The 21052-nt window shown below is 33.2% G+C and overlaps 1 protein-coding gene across 3 annotated transcripts in view; it reads left to right on the plus strand.

The window, feature by feature from the left end:
• Positions 1-21052, plus strand: part of LOC106133906 (dendritic arbor reduction protein 1) — a 62424-nt gene that overhangs the window by 11048 nt on the left and 30324 nt on the right. The gene's annotated exons all lie outside the window — the stretch shown is intronic.

Genomic DNA, 21052 nt, shown 5'->3' on the forward strand with positions numbered 1-21052 from the left:
ACCTTTACTCCTTAATTCGTATAGAAAATAATAACTTAGTAACCATAGTATCTATACTATATTTATACATACATAAATCACTAAAGAACTAATGCGAGGATGATGATGATGAATAGACAAAAGAAAATGTATGTAGGTAGGTACTCCAGAAAAGTTAAAATATACGGAACTTACTACCTACTTGTAACTTCATTACAATAAAGGCAAAATATTAGTTTTTAGAAAATTAATATTTAACAACTAAAGTAACAATCAAAAATATCTAAATTATTATTTCAAAAAAAGAATCATTACTACAACAACATAAACACGTCCATGCATATAATCATGCCTCCATCCCTTACGTGAAAGACAGAACCGACGACGACGAAGAAAGAACGATCTTGAAAATACTGAAATGCCGTATTCAGCTTAGGAGTGAGTTTCTAATAGTGACAGGTTATGCTAGTCCATTGCCTAAAATAATCCCAATTTGCTATTTCTTTATATAACAATCTGCTCGGGAAGAGAAGGAGCTGGCACACACCATGTTTTATTCGCTACCAGGCCGACATGGCAGTATAGTAAACACATAGAAGGATTTGATTCGTATGAATTGAAAATTGGCACAGTTAGATTGGGCCGGTAGTCAAAGGGCCGGCCGCGTCCTATTTGCGGCAGAAGCCGGCGCAGGCGCGTCTTGCTCGGCTTTCTACCCCGCGGCAGTGGGTCTGGGCACTCGCCACATTCCGTGCCCGCGGGTACTAAGCGCATGGCACAAGCGGTAGCGATAGTAACTACATACTAATATAAATTACGTCTTTACCAAAGCCAACAAGTCTCAACAGACAAATAATCTTCTGTTGTCCGGTCCGGTACTTCGGGAGTAAGTAAAAGGATGGCTTGGAATTCAAATAGTGACTGATGCCAGCCGATCACCTTAAACAAGTTTCTCGCTCGTTATTATCTTAATCATATTCTAACCCTGTCCAATGCCCAGTCTATGACTTGCACCAATCTAACGATGAGCCTGCCCGGTCTATGTGCTGCCAGATGTAGAATGCGAGTGTAATTTAGCATAATGTATGAAACACTTCCGACGTATTTTATCTCGTTTCACTTTTTTATTAAGTTAATATTCTATATATTACGTTATTATTCCAATTTCTATGATTTACAAGCTATCAGCATGAAAAAGCTTATTACTTTTGTTCAATAAATAGGTTGCCACACATATGCCAAATAACAAAGAGAACATTTACCTTTTGGCCGATGGAATTTGTTGGTTTATTCATTAAAAATATCATTATTCCAAGCGTGTATACTTTAAACATTTCCTACTAACCATCCATATTAAAAAATGCCTTAAAATTACTTAAATAACGACATTGTTGATTGTTAGCAATACAAATAAAATGGCTAACTAAGGAACACAATTATGCGTTCGGCCCGACACGCTCTTGCCCATTTACCTTTTACTACAATCGTGCCGCGGCCCACAGACGGACGTCCCGCACGGGCGGCCTAGTTACCAAGTCATCGACTCTGCATTTACTTTATTTATTTGCGTCGCTTATCACGCCCGTTGACTCGTCCAAACTCATTATCAGCCGAGTCTTAAAAATACTGGCCCTCACAGCCTTTTCGCCTTATTTGTTATTGTAATCTACAGAAAAGTCGTTAACGGTTAAGCCCTTTGTAGATTAAGAGAACTTTTCAAGTTAGGCAACTTACTTGTGATGCACTATAATGATTATTTTTTATCTACAAACGCTACAAAATATCTCAGGAATGGCATTAAATATACGCAAATTTAGAATAGTCTTTTAAACAATCATTAGTAAGCTGAACAGGGCGACGCGGACGGAGATACACATTAGAATCCTATTATTACTATCCCCTAAGGTACTCATAAAACAAAGAATTGTTGTTTCCAAATGACTGGACTTAAGAATATGATGGAAGACTGAGACTGCCTTCAAAACTATGTTTAGATTGTAAGCAGTTCTCTTTCTCTGCAATTTTTGTTGTACCGAACAAATTGTGTCGCTGACAGGTCAACGTGTCCGATAAAAGCAGTCGTTTATGGCATCCAGCCTTTTTAAACACCGGCAAAGTCCAATAACTTTAAGGCCCGATATGGAAACTTTTTCGAAAAGCACCTAAACTAAGTTGTGCAAGTGCAAGCAATTGCTATCATTCGCGTTAAGTGGAGGTGTCGGCGGAGATAGCGGAGACGTATGCTGATGGCGTTTTCTATGTTCCACTCAATTTGGTGATTACTCTTATGAACGACTTCGGATGCGAGTTTATTGAGTTTGTCGCTGGGCTAGAGTTTACTTCATGGGCCTTCAAGATTTCTGTCCTAAGCTCAGTTTCGTAGCTTCAAGCCAGGAATTTAGTTCCATGTTTCAAGTTCCACTAAATATGGTGACTTTTTTAAGGTCTACATTCAAAGTTCAGTGTTTGGAATGTGATTTTAATGAAATTGTTCCTAGACTTCTAGACTTCATGGTCCTTATGGATATGCATTCCAAGCTCAGCTTTAATTCCAACCAGGAATTGCGTTCAGTAAATTGCACTCAATTTGATAATAACATTGGTTGACATTCAAAGTTCAGCTTTCGAATATTGAATTTGTGCTGAACCTGAGAATTCTGCAAGATCCTTTAAAAATTGCGTTTCAAGCTAATTTTCATAGCTGTTCAGGCTCTTCAAAGCTTTAAAAATTAAATCAGTTACTACCTTTCGCCTTTACAAGTATATTTTATTATGTCCCCAATTGTCAGTTACGCAATGGAACCTGAGAACTATCCAAAGCAGATGTGAATAAAAAGCGAATTGATAGCCTCAGAGCTGGGTCGAGCGAAACCAAAGCGCCGAGGTTTCACAACGCCGTGATAAAGTGACAAACAAGTGGTTCTGCAGCTTTTAAGTTTATCTCATTGCCGCTGGATAGGTGTAATGTTGTGAGTCGTGACAATGGCTGGAATTCAGCCGGAGTCGTCGGTGGCAGAGGAAAACAACGATACTAGAGAAGTGCAACTCATACGCATGTTCATTTTACGAACCGAAACCGGAGAATAAATAATCACAGCTTAACCTAGTCTTATATAAGAAAAGAGGCAGGTAAATGAAAAATACGAAAAAATATCTAGATTTCAATTTAACAAAATCTGATATTTACATAATAACTGTCTCGTTGCTGGTATTTGTACATAATCTGGGTATGCAAATTTAAGTATTAAGTAGTTATAAACTCTCACAACTCGTTCTTTTTGAAAGAAATATTGAGAATATTTGGGACAACTCATATCAATGTAATTACAATAAAAGCCTACAAAATTTTGGGTTTTGTTTTGCTTATCAGTAGGGAATTTAATTATAGTTCAATGAGATTGCTTTTAAATAATGCCTTTGTACGATCTATATTGGAGTATGCGTCTATCATTTGGAACCCACAATACAACATATACATTGAATCAACAGAAAATATTTGTGAAACATCTAAAATTTTTGAAAACCGCTCTCATGATAAAATTACATAAAAAGACCAAATTTTTATTTTTAATATTTTACGGGTTTACATTGACTCTCCACATTTGGTAAGCAATATTTATTTCAAATGCCGTCGCCCAAATTCTAGAATTAAATTACTTTTCCATGTTCCATATGCTAAACCGAATTACATTCGGAATACATTCTTGTACCGCGCTTGTAATAGTTATAATAACATTTACAATGACTTTGATTTGTTCAACTTATCCATAATGTCATATAAAAGAAGTTTAAAAACACAAAATTGCTGAATTTATCAATGGCTTTTTGGTTAATTTTTCACGAAATCAATAATAATATGTTTATGTTTAACACACTTACTATAATAATTTCTATATATTAATTTCTTTGTCTTTTCGATACTATGTATTAGTAAACAGAGGAAACTTTATTGGTTTTTGCACCATAGTATAAGATAATATTAATAGGCAACCATGTAACTGTTTGTTTCCCTAATCAAGATAAAATAAAATTAAATAAAAAAACAACAAGATGACATTACACAATACGTAGTTTAAGTAACTGTAACAAATCATTCTGTTGATTATTATTTAATTCATATTCCGACGGATAATGACAAAGATAATCCTTTATACATATATTTCTCCCCAACAATCAGTTACTTTAAGAATGTGACTGCTCTACTTATCGTTTCTACCTATTCTGTAGTTTATTTAATGGCGGCACAGCATAGTAGTCGGTCTTGTCTCTGCGGGTCAAACATTCTAAATGTCCCATTTGTATGACGCAACGCACTCCGACTGGATTGGCACTCGTCTCGCCGACACTCGCCGTGCGTCCACGTTTGACATAATTTAAATTACCTTTCGGAATTATTACGATTGGTTGTGTCAGAATACCTGTATAATTCAAAAGAAAAGGTAAAGTTAAGTCATGAAAAGCGAATTTTCGTTCATCATGAATAACCTATTAAGAGGCCTCAAATAAAAACTATTGATTTCTAAAATCATTATTATCAATTACTTCAAAGTTTGTCCCGAATTTCATTTACAAAATAAGGCATAAATTAGTAAAGTCAAGTATTAGTGTAGATAAAGGGTTATTAATTTGCTATAAATTGGAGGTATCACTAGAAAAAATACATTCATAAATGGCACAATAACAATATTAAAATACTTCTTTAATAATTTTTCAAACAGCTACAAATGAAATTAACACAAACTACCTATTAATTTAATAGTTTCGGAAACTTCCATCTAATTGTGTAGTAAGCTCGGGTCGTGGCGATTGGTTACGAAATGGTCGCTGGAACTTAAAGCTGGCTTCCATCGGACTCTCGAAGTCGACATGTGTCGACGAAGACCAGTTTTAACTTCCGAAAAGAGGTTGTCGTTTCAATACATATTTGTGTACACAAATAACATTATACTCAAGAACCGCACGGCGTTATGGTGCCTGGATAAGAATTTCAAGGGTTTTGAAAACAAAAACCGTCCCTGTAAAATCTTCTCTATTTTTCAGTAGTGCTAAGAAATCTATATGATGTAATGTTAGTTACGTATATTTTCTAATAGATACTAATTAATAAAAGCATCAAGTAGAAATTGAGAGACTAGTATTTCTCAAGGACTAATTCTACGGTCGCTAAAATCAAACAGTCATTCCGTTCTAGGTAAAACGGATGCCAATGACATTAATGCATTATAAAATAATTATTTATGTGATCGCATGTGTAGAGGCGGGTTGTTCGTGAAGATTGCCGCACGGCGCCCGCGCAGACTGCATGGCGCGCCACTTTTTTGACGTCTCGAGCGAGATTCAAAAGTTTGCGAGCGAGCGGTGGGCGGGCGCCGGGGCGGGCGGGGTAGGCTATGTATGCCTACTTTCTTTTTTTATAGCCTCTGAGAATGCTTGATGACGAAGCTTATTAAGTTTCTAGTGTTAACGCGTCTTGAACTTTTCCGTTCTATAGACAAAAATAATCCTAAGTTGACGTAAGCTTATCCGACGGACTATACAGACATAACTTTTTAATAAAGATGGGCCATAGTATTTTCCCATACATGTAGAACAAAAACATTAGAGTTTAAAAAACACAATCTTAATGTTTATAAGTACAACGGAGAATCGTTTTTATTTTCAACTCTATTGAAATCGCAGAAAGTTATAAGAAGGAAAGAAAGAAGCCCGGTGAAGAAGAATAAAACTCAATTTAACCATTCCTAGGAACATAGAAGAACGCGATTTTTTAGAACATTGGTATCAATCTGTAAGTATAATTTATAGGTGCATCTCTTAGCGGGCTCTGCGCCAAGAAGACAACAAATCAAACACAGTGTTTAAGGATCGCTGGATTGCTGCTGTTATTACTTTTATGAGTCGAGCACTCATAATTAATTGAAGTATTGAATGACACCCATAAAGTACCTAAAAATACCGATAATAACTTTTGACTCCCCAGCTTTAAAACTCTACCTTAATCTTAAACTTAGATATGCTACACAATTGAAAATGAGTCACAAACAATACATGAATATTAAATCATTTATTTAAATATTAGGTGGTTACATTAAATTTTAATATTTTCGGCGGTGAGTCACGCTGATCTTAGCATATTACGTAATGCCAATACTAGTTTCATTAATAAAGTAGCCATGGGCAATAATAATATGACTCATATAAGAGGCACACGTGCCATCTCTACCACCGTAAAAAATTAAGTATCTATTTTCAAAATCATATACGACTAAGGTTATGCCCATCAATAAAGATATCTAATCCTCTCGGCATTAATTAAATTTGAATAGGGCTAAATCTAAATTTTTTTGGTTTATGGGTGATTTTTATGTTTGTCTTGATGAAATCAAAATGCTATTATTATTAAATATAAGCTTTGAACTTGTTAGTTTATAAATAAGAAATGAAGTATTTCTTTTATCTGATATCATTTAGGAAATATTTTCATATGTTTTTAAAAATAAATCTAATAGGTATATTTCTATTGAAACATTTAATACTATGGATTAAGTGAAAAGACATGTGACTGTTTGAATGACGCTTCATAATATGAATATTATTTAACAATTTCGCCAATTAGTCGTACTACGAGAACCTTAAAAAACAATAGTTAGCGCTCACCGAAAGCTGCGTTAAAGGAATGCAAATAGAAGAGCGAATTCTGAAATCTCCCTAAAGGCGGTTGCCTGCTGTGAGCCTTCATAAATTTTATGTCGTTAATAACGACATTTGAATCGTGTCGTGTGGAGCCAGGGATACAACCGAGGCAGGTGTCTGCCAGATAATGAAACTGCATTTGATAAACAGCTAGTAGTTTCACTTTATATGTTCCGATAGCTGGACCCGTTCCACTTGCTAGGTTAACTGAAACAAGGCTTTCTTGTTTTACTCTAGACACGATCCGATCATAAAAGTACCTAAACTTTACTCAATTGCTTTTGTAACTCTCCGTTATATGTATATTCTTCATTCCAGTAAAACGATTTTATAAGGTCTATAACAATTGTACTACATATATGTGTTCATTTATATGTATATAGTCAAACTCCGTTAAGTAGGTATACTTTCAATATTTTTCAATTAATTCTATCCTGTAAAGCAGGTTATTTAACAATATTATTAACGAAGAAATTGTATACCTAAATGTATGTAAAAGAAGTTGTCCAAATATTTGTAAAGTAACCTAGAACCATGCCTTTGGAATTCATTGCCACCCGATATACGTGACACTAAAACACCGCCTCAGTTTAAAAAATTATAAAAAAATAATGTTACATCTGCCTCATGTCTGAAATTGATTACTTTATAAAAACATACTAGGATAAAACTATACAATAATTTTCTTCCTGTATTCCCGGGTACGCGAAATTGGAATAGTATCTTACAGTACTGATTTTGATAACAAGTAACCTATATGTATGTGATTTATTTCCTTGCTTATTACCATTTACAATACGTAAGTCGTAAATTTGTTAAGGAAATGCAAAAGTCACGCAACAAGTGGTTAAAGACGATATCGGTGAATAATATGCATGTTTTATTTACTTTAGCTGTTTTATCGCCGGTTATCTAATCAATATTTCTGCAACGGCCCGCCGTACAGATAAACACCTAAACTTGTGAGTTTTCGCGAACCCCGCCTTTATTTGCTAACCTATATTCAGTTATTTTAATTATTTTTCAAACAAAATTTATCGCGATAACAAATTGTTGGCAACTTTTATACCACCTTGTAAAAGTAAAAATTATGTACTGAAGTACATAGTTATTTTTTAAAACAGACTTTTTTTGTAGAGAAATTATTATTTTTAGAAAATAAGATATGCGAAGTGAAAGGCCATACATTTTTAAAACAAAAGTTAAAGGAAATATTAAAGAAAAAACTGGGCATTAAACATTTTGAACGAATAAAAGAAAAAGTAAACGTGCAAACATAGGGTAGATGCCAGCTGTCGCTCACCTACTATGGTCGAAGGAACCAGCGGATGAAAGAAATAACAGTAAAAGATAATTAGCGGGAACTTAATTCTATGAAATCGGAAATGTGAGATTCAGATTCTAAATAGTAAAAAATGAACTGATAAGGAAAAAGAAAGAAATTCATCATTTTAAGAAATGGGTTTTAATTCCTACATTAAATAAAATTCTTAAATGAATACTCTTTGGAAGCTAGCTTTACACAGCTGAAAATAATTTGAACACACCGAGACAGACGGGCTTCAACATCATTTTTATATTTATTTGCCGATAATTTAGCAAACCTAAATTTTATATAAGTAAATTAAATAAGAAATGCATTTTTATTTCACAGACGTAGTTGTAAAATTGTAATCGTGACATCACACACAACACGCCATATCAGTTGGCGTAATAAAGAGACGATATACATTAATATACACGATTTGGAAAATTAAATCATCAGTTTTACAAATCCAATGTACTTTTATCGAGAGGCATTAGTTCAATAGCCGCTCAATTAAAAATCAAAATACTGATATTACTACTAATGTTCAATGATATAAGTGTGCATGAATGTTATAGTTCTGACTAAAGTATGAAATAATTATGAAAATGTGAGATAGCCATAAGGGAACTGACAAGTCAAGAATACCTTATAAGCCGTGGTCGTGTGGTCTTATCAGGGAACGAGGTATCTTGTTCAAACAGTCCAGTTTAGACCAAGACAGCTATTGATTTTGACTGATATGGAGCAGTGCCTAACGATAAACATCGATATGGACAAGTACCTAGGGAATTCGAAAATTTTAAATGAGGTCTTGTATCATTACGTCTGAATACATTACAGTTAAAAAAAAATATAACACAGTGGAGTGTCATATTCGTGACTCAGCAAATTGACGAATGTGCTAAGCTAGAGAAGAGTAACTGATGTTAGATTTAAAATTGATAAATATTTATTAAATAGATCGTTGGAACTAATTTCTCTTGTCTAATATTGTGAATAGCTTTAGAGCTGTGTACCAATGCTATTTGCCGTATAACTATGAGAATGTTTTTTATAAAGTTAGATTTTATAGAATAAAGTTAATTATTCAACACTAAGGTTGATAAAATTTTATAAAGTATACTTTATCAACTTTTGTTACTTACACTGTGGTTTTGTTTTAAGATAATTTTTGAGTAGCAGCACCATGTACCTAAATAGGTTTCATAAAGCTATAAGTAAATTATAATCTTCACCTCAATTACCTACATATACATAATATCATAATAGCTGACAGCTCTCGGTTCTATGCAAATAAATTTATGAAACTAGGTATTCTATTATCATTACAGTACGTACCTACATAAATGATAACAAATACAATGAAGTGAAATACCGATTGCCTGTAGAGAGAATATTGAAATCGTGACTGAACATGCTCGTTGCCAAATTAAACCTTAGGCTAAATTAATGTAGGTCTCATTTACATCGGGGGTTTATCTGGCCAATATTTTCCTATCTATAACTATCTCTCTCTCACGTCGGAGGCGTGATTCGCTATTTAGCTAGAACGTAGCTTAGAGTAGTATATCTGTCCTTGTTTACCGTGCCTGCGACCTGTGACCTGAGAGTCTATTGTAGGTGAACGTGAATGTGGCCGACTCGCTTAGCGAATCAATTAATTATCTAAAGTAGCAAGAACGAATAGCTAATGGCGATACAGTCGCCCAGATAGCGCAGCATTAGATGATTTTTCATGATCTATCAGAGGTGGGCAGTGTTATGTTTCACTTAATTAATGATATGCTGTATAGCTATTTATATTAAATGGGTTTTTGTTTTGTATTGACATACGTTATCTAGCATCAGAGGCGATGCACACAGGCCTGTTAAGTCATTCAATCATTATAATTTGGAGATACATGATTGTTCTTATGAGATAAAAGTACCTACTATATTAACGCACTTTCTTATTCCTAACTCATCTCTCTCTCATCGTATTGCATGTCATTTTTGTAGTGTTTCTGCTAAATCTGTCATTACAGCATGTAAAAACATCGGCACTGCAATTAATAATGTGTATGGAAATTGCTTTTATTTTGATGGGGCGATTTCGACAAATCGATAGTTTTCAGCCGCATATAAAGTGGCCTGTTTATTGGTATCGCTAACCACTGGTAGTCAGTGGTCACTCGAGTTTATGTGCCATAACAATGACATATGGTTATTGCGAGAGACGATCGTGGATTCAACCACCAACCACCATTTCGAAATCGCCATTCATCAACACTCATATTACTTACTAGTGACCCGCCGGCTTCGCACGGGTGCAAAATTATAAATGTTATTATACATAAAAACCTTCCTCTTGAATCACTCTACCTGTTACAAAAAACCGCATGAAAATCCGTTGCGTAATTTTAAAGATTTAAGCATACAGACAAACAGACTAAAATAGCGACTTTGTTTTATACTATGTAGTGATAAAGAGATCCATTAATACTTAGATACGATAATATTCTATGGCAAAAGATTGCTTCTTTTTTATTCGTAAAGTATTCACTGAAATACTTCTGGACCAATAGGTTCGTCCACTCCATATTTGGCACAGAGACCGACAAAGCCTTCAGGATTAACATACTTAAAGAATTTTAATTCCTCCGTTAGCGAAACCCCGCGCAAGAACTAGTGATATGATAAAGTAACCTTTTCTGTAGAGATATGAATAATTCTTGTTAAAAGGGATCAGAATTTTCTGATGATAATCTGAAAGGCCAAAATTCAAAAAATAGGATTTTTTTACTTTAACAATAGATAATTTTTTTCGTTGATGAATCTTACTGTTTGATAGTTCTTCGATGAACGCACTGACAAATGTGGTCATAGAAAGCTGACAAACCGAGTATTTGTAAAAAAAAAATATTCTTCCTAAGCGTCAGTGCAGAAGAAGCGGCAACAAACTGTCAACTATCCAAACTTAGACTAGAAATATGGACGAGAGAATACATTGTTGTTATTAATTGACTTATAAGAAATTTAAATAATAAAAAAAATATGTTTTTATGTATTGGCAATTTTTAATAGATTTATGTATGTGTAGAGTGTTCCTACTGATTTTGATTTTGGTTCAAATCAAACTACATTTCTATACGAGGTTTCTGTCTGTTTCTCTTTAAAAAGAAAACAGTCTCGAAGACACAGAAAGGCCAAAGTAAATGGCAAGTTTATTAGCTTTTTCTTTGATTGGCTATTACAATGTGCACGGGAACGCAGAAGCACATAGTACAATACACTCTGTATTCGATTATATATTCTCGCTACCATACTGGCATGAACATATAATGCTAACCAAAAACAGGCATTAGCGGAAATGCTCCAAGATTCCGGTGCGTGGGCGTAAATCTGACTTTATGGGCGATAAAAAAATTCTTCTGCAGAATAAAAAGGCTAAATGTGAACTACATCAATGTTAAACTCATTTTATAGTTGCTTAGTAGGCAAGTACTTTAATTTGTGTGGCCTTGGAATTTTATCGTTTTGCAAAATAACACTCAATCATAGAAGTACTTATTAAAAAATATTGTAGGATGAAAGACTCATTTGTTTCAGAATAGAATAAAATATTAGTTTTTAAGAAATGCTTGACTAGTTACCCAACGAACATTTGTAAACACAAAACACAACAAAAAGGAATTATGATCATTTGATCAGCAGAGCATTGTCGATTCAACCAGCATTGACTATTATCTTCCGATGACAAATGGGCTCAAAAAACTCAGAGTATCATTCAGACTCTCACACATACAAACACTGTGTCATAACTCGTTTTTAAGTGACACATCCATTGAAGACTCTCCAGTTATTTCACGAAGAACTCTCTTAGCCCGCCAGTGATGTATGAGTTACACTTAAAATTACCATGCTCGTCGTCGAATTGAATGGTTAAGCCGATTTAGATCGGGCAGATAGACGAACGTCATGCTAATTCTAAATTCAAATATGTGTTCGCGCTCGAAAATTCCTCTGGCTGGTGCATCGCCTCGACAATCACATAATCTTTCAAATATAATAAAATTAAATATTACATGTTGCAGCTTGCCTCTGATACTCGATTGCGCTCTGTTAATACGAGTAAGTATATAAAATATATAAACTTAATAAGTCATGGGGAAGGCCCCATGACTTGAATCAGTCTGTCTATTGAAAACCCTAAAATCCGCATAGCAGATTTTGAGTATATAGTTTTTAACATTCAATGATACTTTACGTTAGCAAAGGTAAAACGGACATATCATTGTTTTTTTTTTTTGAAATAAAATATTTAATGAATTCATTATTATTTAAGTATGCAGTTAATAATGATTTGAAATTAAACAATAGGTAGTAAGGATTATATTATGTTCTATTCCTACGTACGATCCGTATAAAATGTCTGAACCATTACGCAAGTGCATAAAGTCTAAAAAACAAAACGCGTGTCATTCAATTAAAATCCTATTAGAAATCGGTCGATCTTAATAATCTGTAGAGAGAAAAAGATAAATATTAAAGATTCAATCATTTTCAAACAACCAATCTTTGACGAAATATCTAATTCTTCTTCTTATGTTTAAAACTTCGATTGCCACAATGGCGATTCAAAAAGTAAACCAGTCCGTGATCAGAATAAAGATTTTATCTGATCGATCGGAGCACCTGTTGGGCTGCGAAACTTTTTTAGACAATTTTTATATTGGTCGAGTAAGAAGTGCCAGTAGGTATTGGGAATGCAATCGTCACTTCTGATGATAACTACGTAATTTGTTAAAATAACTAATATTTTTGTTATTTGTAGCAAGGTTTAAATGTATAAATGTTGAAAAGAAATATGTATGTAGCTATTGTCCCACTATGTACAAACAGGTTTATTAAAAACAGCATTATTAAAATAAGGAAATTGTAATATTGTGAGGTAAAAAATACTTACGAACCTTACAATATTTCGTGTAGTTAAGAGTTCTTTTTACTATCGCTCCAACCAATGTAAACAATATTTGTTGTACATTTTAACACTATTTACTCTTAGTCAAACGATTTATAAAAGATTCACAGAATTATTAACAGAGCTAACGATAGTTGTAAAAGAAAAATTGCTACATGATTGCGCTTGCTTTCGCAGATAATCTTTCAGGGTTTTGTAATAGGTTCATCCCTTTCTCAAATTTGGTTTGTTCTAAAGAAATAAGGTTCAGTTTTAAGACATTTAAAATAACATCATAGTATATTGAAAATGAAATCGAATAACTTCAATAATGAAAAAACATATCTACTTTAAAATGGAAATACGATTACGTCACGAGCAATCTATCTCTCCAGCACGAGATCTAGTTACAACTAACGTCTACAATTAGGTTCGTCGCAAGAGGCAATTACTTTATACAACCTGCTATGCGGCTAAATTCAAATAGGTCCCTAAATGTGCTATCTATGTATATATTGTACTTCTAAATGCATTACTGCCTGATAATGGTTCTATCTCACTCCACTGTTATAACGCTGTATAAATTTGTTTAGACATTTATGCGTTTGTGGAATACCTTATCTGATTTAATTTAAATTTGCTGATAACTTCAGCAATTCTTCAAAAATTCTTCATTTGATACTCTAACTTCTTTATTTATTATATGAATGTTTAAAGGAACAATAATAAATAGTGTACTAAAAAAATCCCATGCCGGGTACTCGTAGTTCTTAGCTATATATTTTACCTATAATATTATACAGCATATCTTTGTCTTACACTGAGCTTTGAATTTAAAATGCACTAAGAGAAAAGCTAAACATTTTTCTTTTGAGAAGTATTTTACACTTTATCTAATACAAAATTGGTAAGAATAATCCAGAAAGTTCTAGGAACATTCTTAAGAGAAATATCACAACTGTTTGATCCACCAATTTATGGATGTGGACGAGATATCTCCAGTAACAAAACATTAGCCGTGGCTATCTATCAACCAGCTGTACTAAGATTGACTGGACCGTCATTAAAATCGACCGAAAAGGGTTTAGTTTGTCCTTATTAACGAACTCCAGCAGAAAGCTAACTCTACCTACTGTTGATGTATTGTTGTCAGGAAGTATATAAAGGTAGCAGTCCATTTGTTGTATGTTTTTTTTATGAAAACAACAGCGTTCACAATATTTTTGTGTGTATAAAAATATAAAAGCTTATTGAGCATCTACCTGAAATTAAGCGGAGCTTTTCCTCAAGTATGTGAATATTATAATCCCTTTAAGTAAACGATGCTTTATGATATCGGTTATCGTTTCGCCAGAAGGTTCTATGTCGTCTTTAAAACTCACATTTGAAAAAGAAGTTTTACCTAACACCTGATTTTCCAAGTGATTTTTCATCTAGGCAAAATTAACAGCCATAAGCCAAATATTATAGCTCAATTTTAGGCAAATTACCAGTATTTAATGATTAGTAAAATCGTAATTTTGACGCTTACCTACTAGTCAAAAAATTTTTAACTGTATTAAGGTGTTAATGATGGAAATATTTTTAAAAAACACATTATTTACTACCCCATTATAATCTTATACTCGGTCTGTGGAACCGCATCTTATCACCGCATTCAGGTTATTATTTGACGTCTTTCAATCGTTACATTTAATAAATAGTTTGCACATAAATTATCGTCTTAAATGTAATAAATACCCAGTTTCTTAGGCACTTACTGGAGACAACTTTTTGTTTACACAGGTGCCTCTCCAATAACTTAGAAAAGGGAAAAAGTGAACTAGTCCAGTGGAAAACTGGATTTTCCAGGTCACTTTATCTATGGTATGTTCTATCTGTCTACATGCTTCTTAAAAGGCTAATTAAAAATTAAAATACTAGACTTTAAAAGGCTTTGAATTAGAAACATTACTATATCAATTCAAATGAAATAGAAAAAATGTAGAAGCAAATAATATGAAAATGTACTTCTATTTTAATATCCATTTAGTATATTAAAACATATTTCTAACATTTGTCCATTGCATTTATTGTTGAAGGTAGTGTGCATAGTATTATGATGTATATTATATTATGTCATAAAATTTTTGATTTAATTTAATAGAAATAATTAAACATTTATTTATTTGAAACTGTGACTGATAACCCAAATTAATGTTTCGTTCTTTGTTAACAAAAATTTATGGGTATGCATACCTAGTTGCTAAGTGCTGAACTTTCTGTAAAAAATCTGGTAGGTAGGTATTTTGGAAAGTTGTCATTTGTGTGATTCCGCTTTATCATTTGCCTAAAAATAAAATAAAAAAGTAATATAAACAGGAAACTAGTATTTTAATTTGCGCTTATACCCCAGATGATGTCATGTACAGTCGCAAACAAAACATACATTAGTATATGTGCCATAGATAGTTTTCTTTACAATTTATATCGGTGTTTTCTATGCAACAGTAGGTGGCAATTTTTGTCTCATGATATTTGAAATTGTGTTTTTAGTTTCAAAGAGTTGAATCGTCTCTCATTCTTTATCTGCGATCAGTAATCGTGTTCCTTTTCTAGACTAGCATTTCTTTTCGTTGATAGAAACAGGTATAAAAAAATTATTTATTTGAATAAGAGTGGTGAAATTATACAAAACTCTTATGATAGTTTGTCTGAGCACGTGTGTGAGCGAGTGTACCGACGGCGCGTGGGCGTCCGCCGTTTTCCCATGTCAGCCCGACAGTTATATCAATATCTTGGACGAAGCCGCGGACGTGATCGCGACCTACCGTCACTACCTGGGTTTAGGCCAAAACTTCATCAATTTAATAGATTTCAATGACGACATTTTTCGTAAGTACAAAAATGTAATCACGTCTTTATCCCTAACGGGGCTAATGGATTCTCAAAAAGTCAGAAAAGCCACATTTCTACTCGTATTGCTTATTTAAAATGTTGGATTTATATAAAGCATTATTAATATTTAATAAAGTTTTTAAAATTACCTGAGTAATAAGTACTTTCTTTACCTAAAATCTACTTGACGTCACATCGTTTTTGAATATCAGCAATTCCCAAAAATCATGATCGCAGGTTTTTCATATACATGACGTCAATACCTAACGCCTTCTTAAAGTTCTTCGTTCGTGAACAAGTATAACTGATTATAGCATTAATACGCACATAAGCAATGGTTTGTTTGTCGGCTCAAATTTACCAACATAAAGACAGAAGGTTAGACAAAACCAGATCCCTTTCAATTGCATTTCGTAGTCGCAAAGTAGCAATTTCGCCACATTCAGAATCAAAGGTTAAAGGTCTCTGTTAGTTAACCAGTGAATTCGTTTACTTTTTTTGCCAACCTACTTTTTGATTTTTACATAACATGCGCGGATTCCATGCTGATACAAAAATCATACGAAATGTGATAAGTATTCCATCGTTTTTTTTTAAATATCCTTTGATATTTTACCAACGTTTCATTCCGTTTGGAAAAGAGTAAAAATGTTTTGTAAGTATTTAGATCTTGTGTTTTAGTAAAATTTAATTTATAAACAATAAACATACCTACTTCAGCAAGGTCTCGATTAGAAAAACATATTTATCTGCTTAGAAAGTACACAGCTTGGTATTCTTTTCTAAAAAGTATCTGACACTTTTTCAGAATGTCTTGTATATTTTAGATATAGGGCTAAATGTAATCTCTGTGATCATTCTTCTAGGTTTTTTCTAAAGTCTGTCATAGATCGTTAACATAGTCAACATAACGGTTACAAAGTTTGACGTAAAGCTACAGTGGCCCATATAGAAAAGTAGGTATACCTCCATCTACGATACAAAGTATACTTTGCTACGTTAACCAATGTACGTATTTTACGCTTTTTATTATGACAATAGATCTTCATCGTGAGAATAAGTTCGCGTTCCTCTTGACCGGAGAGAGCTGGAGGGTTCTTCAATGCCACTTCAATAGTATGTTTGTTCAAAGATATTGAAGCTTGATCACAGACTAAAGACCAAACACCTTATTCGAGACTCTGAAAAATTACGTATGATGAAACGGAACAAATCAATATTTTTATTAAAAATGATTAAATCCAATCGATGACTGAGTTAAAATGTAGGTACACCCATTTTAACATACTTGTGTCAATTTTTAGAAGCTCACATGCACATTTATAACATTTATTAGATTAGGTATATGATTGGATTTATAATGTAAAAAGCCTCAGTATGACATCAATGACAGTTTAGAATACAACATTATGAAAATTAATTTTTTTGCAAACTACCTTTATATGTATTTTTAGAACTCAACTTTTCGGTCCTTAATTAAGAAAGATTTCTAACAAAAGATCACAAATATGTAAAGTAACTTTATGGTACGTAGGTATATTTGCATTTTTGGTTGAATACACTTTTTATGAGACTACCTAAAGAATGACTCATTCTATGATCTTTATACCTACTGCTTATTAAACTCTAACAATAGGTTTCAGTGTTTTATTCATAACATACAATTATAAATTGATTTTGTACATGACGGAATAAAACAAAGGTTGTGCTATTTTGTAAATACTTACTTAAGAAGAATTACCCTGCGGCCAGTTTCAAAACCAAAATCACAACCTCAAATATACTTACATCCAGGTTTAATTAATTTTTAAGTTAATTTAACCAGGTTAAGTTAATTATTCATCCCAAAAGCTAATTTGGGTGAATACCAATAAAATTGGGGCATAAAAACATTTTTTTTTGTATGTATGTTTGTAACGCGATAACTTTTGAACCGTCTAAGTATATGATTTTGATGAAATTTAAAATATAAGTTGGACGTGTCAAAAGAAAATTTAAGTTCGTGGGACAATGGTTAAGTATTTTGAATTTTGTAAAAATTTAAAAGATTCGCGGCGAACAACTAGTTAGAATATGGCGAGATATCAGAACTTTATTGGCGATGAACAGAAGATTTAGCATATAAAAGTAAACAAAATTTTTGAAATAATTCAAAAATTTTGTCTGTCTGTATTATTATTAATATTTACATACATAAAAGTAGGCAGAGACTGCCTCTTTCCACTTGCCACGATCTCTGCATACTTCCTTCGCTTCATCCACATTCATAACTCTCTTCATGCAAGCTCGGCGGTTTCGGGACCTTTAATATTTATTTGAAGATATTTGAAGATCAAATGACTTCTCAGAAACTTGCTATATATTTCGATGAAAAGTGTCTTATATAATGCGAAAAGTATTGATTTTTACACCAATTGAAACGTTAACGAAAAGTTAACTTTTCGATCTTTCAATTTACACACAATTTGTAACAAACAAAAATGACTAACCCAAAGACTTTAGATGATCAATCGATGTTTCAAAATCGATTTCAATTTATATTTCATTAATCGCGTCGGGTATTAGTTTCGCTAGCGCGTTTAGTCAAGTGGACCATGGTGAATGTAATACGGAGAGTTGAGCACAGGTCTGTCTGTTGGTGACATCATCGCTCAGACAGGTTGGTTCAGCTCACAGACAACAGCATATCAACTAGCCAAGTTCAATGCAATTTGGATATCATTCCATCGAGTGTTAACATTTGCTTTTCATAGAAATCGGAGTAATATAAAACAAACTTAATCTGATTTATATGGCGGTAAGTTAATTCAAAGTTTAGAAAATATAGAGTATAAATGGCGAGGAGTGAAGCATGTTATGTAATTAGAAAAACTTGTGAGCTCTTCTTTGATCCATGCGTCCTATCGGGAAGACATAAGTACCTTTATGCATTAAATTACTTGATATACATATATGCGATATCATGACTGGAGCTAAAGAAAAAAAAATTACTTATTTGACTCATAAATGAAATTTAGTAGCTCAACTTCTGTCCTTTACTTACTTTCTCTCGACACATGAAGTTCTCAGCTTTACGTTCAATCAAATCAGCTTTCATTTTCAAATATTTAATCCAAACATAGCTGGCAACAAATAATATATCCACTATAAACCGCGCAATGAATTTTAATCAGTTCTCACTAATACAAATAATTTTACCCAGATGATTAACATAAAAACGCTTGTAAAAGTGTACCTATTGATTAGTAGTCGCAAAATATTACGGCCGACTTTAAAAGTCGGTGTGTAATTTGTGAAGACATGCTAATGAGGTATCAACAGCAGCTGTCCCGTTAGCACAGACTCGCCTTATTCCATTCATAAAATGCTACTCCGTCGTGCGACACACCAATCAAATAAATTATACTTATTTTATTATATATTTATTGTACATAATTCTATAAAACTACATGTCCTTTTCTACGCTAACGGGAATAAGTAATGTAGGGAATACTTAGTCATTATTTTTCAAATAAATCACAACTTCTTTTTACACTTCTATAGGTATTATTTTATTACCTTGTTCATCTGTTGGTAAAATATTTTTGTGGAGCATTAAATCATGATTGTCGTGATTGAGCGATCAGTTTGCACGTTCGTTCGTGACGGACAGACAGACAGACAGCCGCGCACGAGTCTGTCACTGCAAGTATTTTATGCCCAGAGCTATTGTTTCCTTGCTACCGTGTTAATGTGGCATATTTAAAACAACTGGCCATGAAATATCACTATTTTTGTTACTTTTATTAGGTACTTAGGTATTTTTAAAAAACTACGTATAAAAAAATTTATACTTAAAAACCTTTTTCTTCTTATTTCTACATAAAAACTGTACACTTTGTAATAAAATCAAAATTAAACAAACGGAGTTCATTTTTGCTATCTTTACAATTTTCATTTTCTAAGCTAAACGTGTGCTGATTATTAGGGCGTGATATGTGTCAACGACCCTTTGTGTCCATATCAAATCTAAACTTCCTTACTGGCGAGGCAAAAATGTACAATTCTTACTATAATGAGGGAATCGTGGCCCGCGCCGGAGAAACCTGATAGTATCTACACACCGGCGCGTGGGCGGCGCGAGAGCGGCGCAACTCTTCGAAAAACTAACTTCGCATACTTCTGCCGCAAATAGTAAGAGGACAGAAACGTATCCTACTAATCATAGAAATTGAAAATAAGTTTATACTATTCTATGGTCCTAATTTGTAACATTTATTAAGATTGCCGTTTAGTCCCGCTTGGTCACCGTAAATTTTCAGTTTCAGGGATTCTATCTATATTATCTAATATATGGATACACATCAAGATAACTGAAGTTTTCTTTACGATGTTTCCTGCACTATAAGACCATCACTTAGCCATTAAACGAATGTCCAACAAGGTAACAAAACTCCTCATATTAAGGCAGAAAATGCCAAAATAATTAAATAAATTCGAAAGGACTTCAAAAAAGGAGAAGCTTTCCAATTCGTCGAAATCTTTTTATAAAATTAGGTTAAACTTCGAACTATATATTTTAATATAATAAATATTATTGTACATATTATAGTGTTGTATGGTATTCTATCAATTTTCTGTTTGATTGGAGTTAAATGTCAATTGTTTTTGAAACTTTGATAGGTGCCGAACGCTACATCCCAGGGCACTATTTAACATCTGATATGTAATATCGTTATGCTATGTAAATGCAAATACATCCATATTGTATGTCTATAACGCGGTGTTTATATTAATTTGTGTTGTCTCCGCTTCCTCTTGGCATGCTCTATCATAAACTGGCGATCTAAATCAAGTGCGCCTTTTTGGCAATCATTCTCATATCAAATTTGATCTTTATTTCAAAAGAGACTTATCACATTTTTAAATAAAAGCTCGTCACGTTTAAGGCTTTTTGGTCATTATACAGCGAGGCACCATTCATTGAGATAAGTAACGGGTAATAGTAATCTCGCGACTAGGCTACGCCATTCAAGAGAGCGGGCCGTCGATACCAAAAGTTTTACGGCTAGATTTGTGTATTTGTTTTTTTTACAGAATTAAGAGCTTATATAATCAGAAAAAGTTTCTGTTTTTTGGGCAGAAACAAATATTATTTGTGTTTCGTGTTAAAAGCGTATTAAAATAAGTAATCGCATTTATTTAATTCGTTAACAACAATAAGATTTTTATCACTAAATATGCCTATCTAAATATCTATTTGCAAAATATTTACC

Source organism: Amyelois transitella, chromosome Z (assembly GCF_032362555.1).
Source record: "Amyelois transitella isolate CPQ chromosome Z, ilAmyTran1.1, whole genome shotgun sequence".
Taxonomy (NCBI): Eukaryota; Metazoa; Arthropoda; class Insecta; order Lepidoptera; family Pyralidae; genus Amyelois; species Amyelois transitella.